We start from the raw sequence: 11,312 nt of genomic DNA on the forward strand, positions 1-11,312 counted from the left end.
TGTTGCTGAAGCCTTGTTGAAGCCTCTGCTGATCTCTCCACCCAAAGATGTTGTGATTCCTCCATCCCTGATTGAAAGTATTCAAATAAGGATTATTGTTGGAGTTTCTGGAGGCGTTTCCTATGTAGTTCACCTCCTCCATGGTGGTCCATGCAGTGTCACCAGCGTCCACTTCATATGCTGCTTTTGGGGAATAAGTAGCTGAGCTTTGTGCCCCACTCAAATGCTGAGAGATTATATTGATCTGCTAGGAAATGAGCTTGTTCTGAGCCAAAATGGCATCCAATGTATCTACCTCCATGACTCCTCTCTTCTAAGCAGCCCCATTGTTCACAGGGTTCTTCTTAGAATGTACATGTACTAGTTGTTGGCAACCATCTCTATAAGTGATGAGCGAGAATTCGCTCGATGGTCTAGATTTCCTTCTTATAGAAATAAGAACTACTTCATTGTAAGCATAGTTCTAAACCAACAAACAATTCCCACATCAAAAATTTGAGTTGTCACAAGTACAAACCCCAAATAAGAATTAACCGAATTATTTTAACTCCGGATCGTCTCACAAGGAATTGCAATGAAATGCTCAATTATTGGCTTTGAGGATGCAAGGGGGTTTGATTTTATATTTTTTTGCAAGAAAAGTAAATGGCAAGAAAAGTAAATGAACAATGAACTAACAAAAGAAATAGAAAAGTACTCTTGGCTAGATATAGGTAATTAAAATCACCATTCTTGTCTACGACCCATATATTGATAATTATGAGAGGCCAACCAATTAAGTCTACTTCCAAAAGTCTTAAGTACGTAATATCTACTCCTAGGCTTGAAGTATATCAAATAGGCTTGATCACATCAACCCATAAGGTCTAACCTCACTACTAATTAACCTAGTAGTAGGCTAGTGTCAAAGGCTATCAAATTGATCACCATGGGTTCTCAAATCACCAATTCATTGAGACCCAATGACTCAAGGTCACTCAATTCCCTTAGCCTAGGCCAAGAGTAAAGAGAACTACTCAAAAACTAGTGAAAGTATTTTAACAAACACCTAGAGTGTAAGAAAAATAAACATCATAAAATGCAAGAATTAAAAGAACCCATAATTATCATGAACAAGAAATCAATAATAACAATCAAGATTGACATAAAAGAGACATGGAAACATAAATTTGCATTAAAGAAAATTAAGATCCAACAAGGGTTCATAAGCATAAAAGTAACAAAATGAAGGAAATGAACATGTAAAACTAAAAGATCAAAGATGTAATACAAGAAATTAAGAAGGAAAACTAAATCAAAACAATAATTGAAAGTTAGATCTAAGAAAATTAAACCTAAACTACCCTAAACGTCAGGCAACTATGGCAAATTTTATATCATTTTGAAGCCCTGGATGTTAGCTTTCCAACCCAACTGGAACTGCCTCATTTGGACCTCTATAGCTGAGGTTATGGTCGATTGTGTGTGAAGAGGTTAGGCTTGACAACTTTACAGTTCCTTCATTTCTTCATGAGTTTTCCCGCTTTGCATGCTTTTCTCCTCATTTCTTCCATCCAATACCTGCCTCATAAACCTGAGATCACTCAACAAACATATCAAGGCATCGAATGGAATTAAAGTGAGTTAAATTTAGCTATTTTAAGGCCTAAAAAGCATGTTTTCACATTTAAGCACAATTCAAGGGGGAATTGCAAAACCATGCTATTTCATTGAATAAATGTGAGAAAAGTTGATAAAATCCCCCAAATTAAGCACAAGATAAACCACAAAATTGGGGTTTATCAAATCTCCTCACACTTAAACCAAGCATGTCCTCATGCTAAGAGTAAAGAAGGACAAGAAAAGGGTATGAACATTTATTCAATGCAAAGAAACTATATGCACCTATCTATATGAATGCAACTAAATGCAATATGACTCTATCTACTTGGTTAAAAGTAAATCAATACCCAAGAGCATGTATGAACAAGTAGGGCTGAGATCATATGACAATTCATGAATCCTACCAATTCAAATATCAAAATAAAGTTCAAATAGGCTTGCAAGAAGAAAGCTCATGAAAGCCAGGAACAAGGAATTGAGCATCGAACCCTCACCGGAAGTATATCCGCTCTAGTCGCTCTTGTGTATAGGGTCGATCCACTCGATTCTCTTCTAATCATGCTTTCCATGATTTGTTTTTCATCTAACAATCAACAATTATTCAATGCATGCATACATTTATCATGAGGTCTTATTCATAGGTTGTAATGGGGCTAGGGTCAAGGTAGGATGCATATGGTCAAGTGAGTTTGGAATTTGAATCTTTGATTAACCTAAGCTCTCACCAAACACATATAACAACCTATACAACTCTAATACACAACTTAGCTACCCATGATTCCCACTTTTTCACATACTCATGCGTTCTTTTTAATTCACCACACATATGCATTGATTTTTATTGAACTTTATTTTGGGGCATTTTTGTCCCCTTTTTATTTTTTTTCTCTTTTTTTCTATATTTTTTATATATATTTTTTCTTATATATATATATATATTCATATATTTTTTTAAACTAAAATACGTACAAAGATGTCAATGCCTATGGTTTTATATATAGTGCATGAATATATACCCAATTTCTAATATTTTCAACAAAAATAAAAAAATTATACTTTTACCTCAATCAATGTCCCAAGTTTTCCATACCCAAATGATACACACCCTCACTAGCCTAAGCTAATCAAAGATCCAAATTAAGGACATTTATTGTTTTTCACTTAGGAGTAGTGATGTGCTAAAATTAAGAATAAAAGGGATTAAATAGGCTCAAATTTGGCTAACAATGGTTGATGAAAGGTAGGCTATTTGGGTAAATGAGTTAAATGAAATTATGGCCTCAATCATATAAATGCATGTATACATGGAATAATGGACATAAAGAATCAAACAAATCAAAGATCACAATCATAGAAAGAGAACAATGCACACAAGAATGGAAATAAGTGGTTATAAGATGTAACCACACAATTTGGCTCAAAACTCACATGCTTGTGTTCTTAGCTCGAAAACCATGTCCCAAAATAAATTCTTCAAGCAAGTTTGTCACAAAAAATTTTTGAAATTGGTAGGGTGCCCCGAAAAAAATTTTCTTGGAAAAGAAATCATCACCCTAACCAAGAAGTCCTAACAAAAAAAATGGTGAAATATGTACGAATTCTAACTAACATGCAACCTATCATGCAATGCAACAACTAACTAACAAAGACAAAAATTAAAAAATTGGTTTTGAAAAAGGAAGTTGTTACCGATGGCGGTCGGTCGGACGACCTCCCCAGACTTAGAAATTTGCACCGTCCTCGGTGCATGCAAAGAAGAGCAATGTGGATGGGTTGCTACAATTGATGAGCTCCTTCAAAAGGTTGTGCGGGTGAACTTGTTTGTTGCCCTATTTAGAAGTCTTTCCAATCCTTTTCTTCTTGGTGGCCAACCTAAAAGGAAAGAGAAAGAAGGATAATTAAGCCTACATCAAAGGTATCAAAGCAAGCAGAACATAGGCGAGGGCTAATGCCAAATGAGAGTAAGGTTCTCACCACATGTTAGTTACGCATGTAAGTGAGAAAACAATATAGACAAAGGGCATATCAATTAATACTTGATGCAAGAGTAAAGTCAAAGCATAGGTACATGACATGAAGAGCATGTTACATCAAGCTTAATCAATAATTGACACAAACAAGATTAGTGATAAGCATGAGAGTATTTGGTCCCATCCTAACTCAATGATGATGAGGTATAAAATAAGGGATCATGAGCCAGGAAGGACTAAAGCACTAATCTTGTGTGTTGAGCAAATATTACAATTAATGCCAAACAAGTATAGAAGTACCAAGATTAACCAAGATATTCTCAACAATTGAGTAAAAGAATTCAACACAAATATTAAAATAAGAAACTTAGAAAATAGAAGGGAAAACAAGTTACAAAAATAAAATTAAAATGCAATGAATGAAAACAAGCAAATGCAATCAAAGAGGATAAAAAAAAGAAATTTTATTTTATTTTATTTTATTTTTTTTATATTTTTTTAGCATATAAAAAAAGAATTTTTCAAGAGAGGAAGAAGAAGAAAAAGGAAAAAAATAGAAAGAAAGAAGAAGAAAAGAAGAAAGAAGGAGAAAGGAGAAAAACAGGGTGCAAATCCGCGCGCGCACCATACGTGCTTAAGCGCGGATGCAGCACAAGCAATCCGCGCGCGCACGCCATGCGTGCTTACGCGTGGATGCGCAGGGACAATCGGCGCGTATGCGCCATGCGTGCTTACGCACGGATTGCCTGGCACAAAGTAGGCATAAAGTGGGCACAACTCTCGGGTTTTAGTACTTGGAGTTGTGAAACCACAACGATGCACGCGCGCACTGTGCGCTTGTGCGCCGATGCCCGTTTTTTTTCAAAAACAGGACACTCTCCTAATCTACAAGCATTCTAAAACAATCACGAATCAAATTTAACAACAAATCCTTTTAGTTTTTGAAAAAATTTCAAATACACTAAAAGCAAAACTTAAACTTCAAGTAACCTACTTAATCAACAATCTAAACTAATCAAAACACACTACTACAACCTATCATCGACACAAAATGTATAAGAGTATATAAAAGAAGAAAACTACCTATAACGGCAACTCCAATCACTTATTTAACCAAATCTAAAAGAGAATGGAAAGAGTTTACCATAGTAGTGTGTCTCCCACCTAGCACTTTTAGTTTAAGTCCTTAAGTTGGACATTTGGAAGGCTCCTTGTTATGGTGGCTTATGCTTGTACTCATCTTGAAACCTCCACCAATGCTTAGACTTCAAGTAAGCTCCAAAATTCAAAACCAATTGCACCAAGCTTTGATGAAGTTCCACACAAGCTAAGGGCTTCCAAAATTGATCTTCATCTATTCCTGGGTCCTAAATCTTGTTTCTACACCCATCTTCAAGTTGATCATCACAATTCCAATTGGGTGAGAAGTGATTCGAATTCTCAAGTAAACACCAAAGCATCTTCCTATACCCCTTTAGTTGAGAACTATACCAACCATTGCACTTAGACTTTGAGTTTTCAACCATGAGGAACCTTGATTTGCATTTCCACCCACTAATAAATTCTCTTTTGCTCTTAACCCCACAAAGAGCTCTAAGTTGCCCATCCATCTCAATCAAACCATATTCAAGTGAGAAAGTAAAGATTAGAGATAAGAATTTTACCCACTTGAATGTTATGTTGGATGGTGACTTAGGAAGGGATGTCTCCAATGGTCTTGTAAGTTCCATTCCCTTGTGCTCTTCTTTGAATACCTCCACCTCTTGGCAAACTTCTTCCACCTTCACCTCTTGACAAGACTCTTCATGTCCAATTACTTCCTCACCAACCTCTTCTAGCTCTTCTCCATTCTTTATATCACAACTTGGAGGTAATGTGGAACTTATCTCAACACCCACCTCAAATTCAAGATGAGGAGATTCTTCAAATACCAAAGGATCATGTGTTGGTGTGGGCTCATCTCCAAGAGGAAGATGTGTTATTTTCTCACCTTCTTCCAATTCTTCATCATTCATTATATTCTTAGGAGGTTGCACATTATCCTCCTCAACACCAAATTCAAGCTCATTGGAGGAAGGTTCAACAACTTCCACAAAATCATTAACAATGTCACTTGGTGTGGAAGTGTTCTCAAGCTTGAAATCCACCTCTTGTTCAACTTTGCCTAGGCTTTCAAATACTTCTTCTTCATTAACAATCTCTTCACTCTCCACTTGTTGCAAGACATACCCTATCTTTTTGTCCTCATGTTGAGATTCTAAAATCTCTTTCATGCTCCTTTCTTTGGTTGATTTCTCACATTCATCCGTGGAGATGCTTTGCTTGTTGCATGAGTCCCATGAGTTCAAGTTGGCTTTAATTTTGGAAAGGTTAGCCTCGATAACTTCATAATTCTTTTGGGCTTTCTCTTACTCCTTTTGACAGATTATTGCTTGAAGCTGATCTATTGCTTCCTTGAAGCGATCCATTGACTCTTGGATGGATGGATATGGATGTTCTTCCATGGAGGGTTGTGGTGGAAAGGGAAATTCATTATGTGGTTGAAAGTTATCATACATGGGAGGTGATTCATCCTGGTAATAGTATAGAGGTGGTGGTTCTTGAGGGTATTGGTGGTGGAATTGGGGTGGTTCTTCATATGGTTCATATGGTTCACAAGGTGGTTGGTATGGTGGATATGGGTTGGGCTCATATGGAGGTGGTTGGTGAAAAGGAGCTTGTGAGTAATGTAGTTCAAAATTATGTTGAGGAGGTGGTTCATAGGCATATGGTGGTGGTTGTTGACAATCACAATAAGGGTCACCACATCCCTTAGATTGATATGCATTAGGATGAGAGTTATACCCATAAAAATTCAGAGGTTATTGTTGCCAAGAAGGTTGATCAATCCCTTGAGGCTCCTCCCATATTTAATTATTCCATCCTTGATGCACATCCTCATTATAGCTTCCATTTCCTACAACATAGTTTGAGCCAAACTCATAGCCAAAGTGAGGATGAGAATTCATAATAGCAAATAAAAACAAAAGCTAACAAAAATAAGCAACAAAGTCCTAAAGCTAACAAAAACTAACAAATAAGCAAAAGGCAAACATATTCACAATATTCACAATAGCCAATAATATAACACCATTGTAACTCTCCGGCAACGGCGCCATTTTGATGAGCGAGAATTTGCTCGATGGTCTAGATTTCCTTCTTATAGAAATAAGAACTACTTCGTTGTAAGCATAGTTCTAAACCAACAAACAATTTCCACATCAAAAATTTGAGTTGTCACAAGTATAAACACCAAATAAGAATTAACCGAAGTATTTCAACTCTGGGTCGTCTCACAAGGAATTGCAATGAAATGCTCAATTATTGGCTATGAGGATGCAAGGGGGTTTGATTATTATATTTTTTTGCAAGAAAAGTAAATGGCAAGAAAAGTAAATGAACAATGAATTAACAAAAGAAATAGAAAAGTACTCTTGGCTAGACATAAGTAATTGAGATCACAATTCTTGTCTACAACCCATATATTGATAATTATAAGAGGCCAACCTATTAAGTCTACTTCCGAAAATCTTAAGTACGTAATATCTACTCCTAGGTTTGAAGTATATCAAATAGGCTTGATCACATCAACCCATAAGGTCTAACCTCACTACTAATTAACCTAGTAGTAGGCTAGTGTCAATGGCTATCAAATTGATCACCAAGGGTTCTCAAATCACCAATTCATTGAGACCCAATGACTCAAGGTCACTCAATTCCCTTAGCCTAGGCCAAGAGTAAAGAGAACTACTCAAAAACTAGTGAAAGCATTTTAACAAACACCTAGAGTGCAAGAAAAGTAAACATCATAAAATGCAAGAATTAAAAGAACCCATAACTATCATGAATAAGAAATCAATAATAACAATCAAGATCGACATAAAAGAGACATGGAAACATAAATTTACATTAAAGAAAATTAAGATCCAACAAGGGTTCATAAGCATAAAAGTAATAAAATGAAGGAAATGAACAAGTAAAACTAAAAGAGTAAAGATGTAATACAATAAATTAAGAAGGAAAACTAAATCAAAACAAGAATTGAAAGTTGGATCTAAGAAAATTAAACCTAAACTTCCCTAAATTCTATAGAGAAGGGAGAGCTTCTCTATCTAGAATTCTACCCTAAAACATGATGAAAACTAAACTATGCTTACTTGGTTCATTCCCTCCTCAATCATTGGGTTCAATAGCATCAGAAATGAGTTGGATTGTGCCCAAAATGAGCTAGAAATCGCCCCCAACGAGTTGCCCAAAATGGACCCACGCTGTTCCATCGGTGCGCACGCATACAATACGCGTGTGCATCCCTAAACGTCAGGCAACTAAGGCAAATTTTATATTATTTTGAAGCCCCGGTTGTTAGCTTTCCAATGCAACTAAAACCGCCTCATTTAGACCTATGTAGCTTAGGTTAAGGTCGATTGATTGCGATGAGGTCAAGCTTGACAGCTTTACGGTTCCTTCATTTCTTCATGAGTTCTCTCGCTTTGCATGCTTTTCTCCTCATTTCTTCCATCCAATACTTGCCTTATGAACCTGAGATCACTCAAAAAACATATCAAGGCATCGAATGGAATTAAAGTGAGTTAAATTTAGCTATTTTAAGGCCTAAAAAGCATGTTTTCATATTTAAGCACAAATCAAGGGAGAATTGCAAAACCATGCTATTTCATTGAATAAATGTGAGAAAAGTTGATAAAATCCCCCAAATTAAGCACAAGATAAACCACAAAATTGGGGTTTATCAATAAGCTTCTGCGCCTCCTCAGGCGTCTTCTTCATGTGAAGTGAGCCACCAGCAGAGTGATCCAATGACATCTTGGAAATCTCAGAGGGTCCATCATAGAAAATCTCTAACATGGTCTACTCTGAAATCATGTCAGGAGGGCATCTTCTAATCAACTGCTTGTACCTCTCCCAAGCTTTATAGAGGGACTCTCCCACTTTCTGTCTAAAAGTCTAGACTTCCACCCTAATTTTACTCAGCTTCTAAGGTGGAAAGAACTTAGTCAAGAATCTATTGACCACCTTCTCCCATGTGTCTAGGCTCTCCTTAGGCTGAGAATCCAATCATATCCTTGCTCCGTTCCTTACACCAAAGGGGAAGAACATGAGCTTGTAAACCTCTAGATTTACTCCATTAATCTTGACAGTGTCACCGATCTGTAGGAAATCAGAGATCAATTTGTTGGGTCTTTCTGTGGGAGTCCATGAAACTGGCAATTTTGTTGCACTAGAGTGACCAGTTGAGGCTTAAGCTCAAAGTTGTTTATACCAATGGCAGGTATGGAGATGTTGCGCCCATAGAAGTCAGATGTAGGTGCAGTGTAAGAGCCAAGGACCTTTCTTGCGTCTCCTCTAGCTTCTAGATTAGCTGCCTGATGAGCAGATATTTTATACGATTTTTGACATCATTTTCATACAGTTTTTAGTATGTTTTATTTAAGTTTCGTTAAATTTTCTTAGGTTTTAGTGCAAAATTCACATTTTTGGATTCTACTCTGAGTTTTTATATTTTTATGCAATTTCAGATATTTTCTGGCTGAAATTGAGGAGCTAGAGCAAAAGTCTGTATCTGAGACAGAGAAAGTGCTGCAGATGCTGTCTGGATCTGACCTCCTTGCACTCAAAAGAGCTTTTCTGGAGCTACAAAAGTTCAAATGGAGCGTTCTCAGCTACTATGAAAAGCTAACATCTAGGACTTTCCAGAAATATATAATAGTCTATACTTTGCTTCAGAGTAGAAGGCCCAAAACTGGCATTAAACACCAGCCATCTACCGCAGTCTAGGCGTCCAACGCCCACAAGGGGGTAGCCACCGTTCAAACGCCCAAGAAGGACCCCCAAGCAGGCGTTCAACACCCAAGGAGCCTTCTAGCACGTTGATCTTAATCAAACTCATCCCAAACACTCACCAAGTGGGCCTCGAAAGTGGATTTTCACACTAAAAGTTTGTTTTACCCTTCTTATGTAATCCTTAGTCATTAGTTTAGTATCTAAGGGGTATTTTACATGATCTTCGCGAATCTTCCACCACTTTACACGTTATCATTGTATTTTCTATCAGTATGAGTCACTAAACCTCCTAGGATGAGGCTAGGAGCTCTGCTGAGTTTTATGGATTAATAAAAGTACTACTGTTCTATTTGCAATTTGTGTTTGATCATCTATTCTAAGATGTATCTTCGTTCTTCATCCTAAGACCATGTGCCTGACAACCACGCATGATCTTCTTGGATTCGTGTGACTATGTAACTGGAAAGCATTGAACAATTAGCTTGATTATACATCTCTTAGACGGTTAATCCACGTCTTTATTGGGGACTTCACGAGACACCAGTTTAGCCGAGGTATAGGGAGATTAAGGTCTATGTGGTAGAGGCTAGAACCAAAGGAGCAACGTTCTCTGATTTGGAAGATTCGACGTTGTCTGTGGCGTGTTGAGTAGGATCATTAAGGAGAATGAACTGCAGGAGCTTCACCCTCAATCAGACTGGATCCACACTAACCCTGGGGTACAACACCGGAGAAAGATTAGCAACCGCAACCATACGGTGTTGATCACATACAGCCTGCCATAGAAGAAATCATTCACAGTTGGGGTAGACAGTGAAACCAAATTGATCCAGAGGGATAAAGAATCTCCAAGGCCTTAACCATCTTCCTATCATTATAGTCACCATCAATTGAGTAACATTTTATTTATTTTATTTTTATGCGAATTAAACAAACAAACAACACTTCTATCCGCCTGACTAAGATCTACAAGATAACCATCGCTTGCTTCAAACCACAATGCTCGTAGGATCGACCCTGACTCGCTCAGGTATTACTTGGGCGACCCAGTGCACTTGCTGGTTCAGTTATACGAAGTGTGGGAATTCATGCACCATGTTTTTGGCACCGTTGTCGGGGATTGTTGAAGTTTGGACAATGATGCCTAGGCATCTTAGGCTAGTTTCAGAAGCCTTTTTCATTAGTTTTTACTTGGTTTCATGCACTTTCTTAGGCAATAAGAAAGCATTTGGATGAGAAAAGTATGCATGTCTTGATTCAGTCAAACATTGTTATTTATGAGCATTTTCATGAGATTAATGCAAGAATTACTTGATTCCATGAATGATGCATTATCTTGTGATTATGGCAAAGCTTTGATGGATTTGTTTGGTTGATGATAGGTAAGGAGAAGCAAAGCAAGGGCAGAGAAGAAGCAGAGGCCATAGCGTTAGTGGCAAAAGTTAGTCCACTAACGCTATGGTTAACGTTGCAAAGAAGGAGGAAGCAACGTTAGTGGCCAAAGTTGGCTAACTAATGTTGCCCAGTAACATTGGCTCAAGGAGAAGGGAAGCAACGTTAGCGGCCAAAGTTGGCTCACTAACGTTGCTAATAACGTTGCCAAGGAAGAGGGTAGCAACGTTAGTGGCCCAAGTTGGCTCACTAATGTTGCCTATTAATGTTGCCAAGGTGCAAGCAACACTAGTGGCCCAAAGTTAGCTCACCGACATTACTAGCAAAGGGGAGGTGCCAACGTTAGTGTGCTAACGTTACCTAAAGTTAGCACACTAACGTCTTCGATAATTTCAAGAGGAATGCATGGAAAATTTGTCAACCACGCGTACGCATGACTAAAAGAGCGTTAGTAGCACCCTTAGTGAACTAACACCAGTGGCAACGTTTCTAAAGGCTTTTGAAGGCAAC

General features: G+C 37.6%; 1 non-coding gene across 1 annotated transcript; it reads left to right on the forward strand.

Annotated features, from left to right (window-relative positions):
• Positions 1-8,485: 8,485 nt before the first annotated feature.
• LOC130953674 (small nucleolar RNA R71) lies at positions 8,486-8,594 on the forward strand. The gene has a single exon (XR_009075835.1). It is a non-coding gene; the product is annotated as a small nucleolar RNA R71 (small nucleolar RNA).
• The last annotated feature ends 2,718 nt before the right edge of the window (positions 8,595-11,312 follow it).

Source organism: Arachis stenosperma, chromosome 9 (assembly GCF_014773155.1).
Source record: "Arachis stenosperma cultivar V10309 chromosome 9, arast.V10309.gnm1.PFL2, whole genome shotgun sequence".
Lineage (NCBI taxonomy): Eukaryota > Viridiplantae > Streptophyta > Magnoliopsida > Fabales > Fabaceae > Arachis > Arachis stenosperma.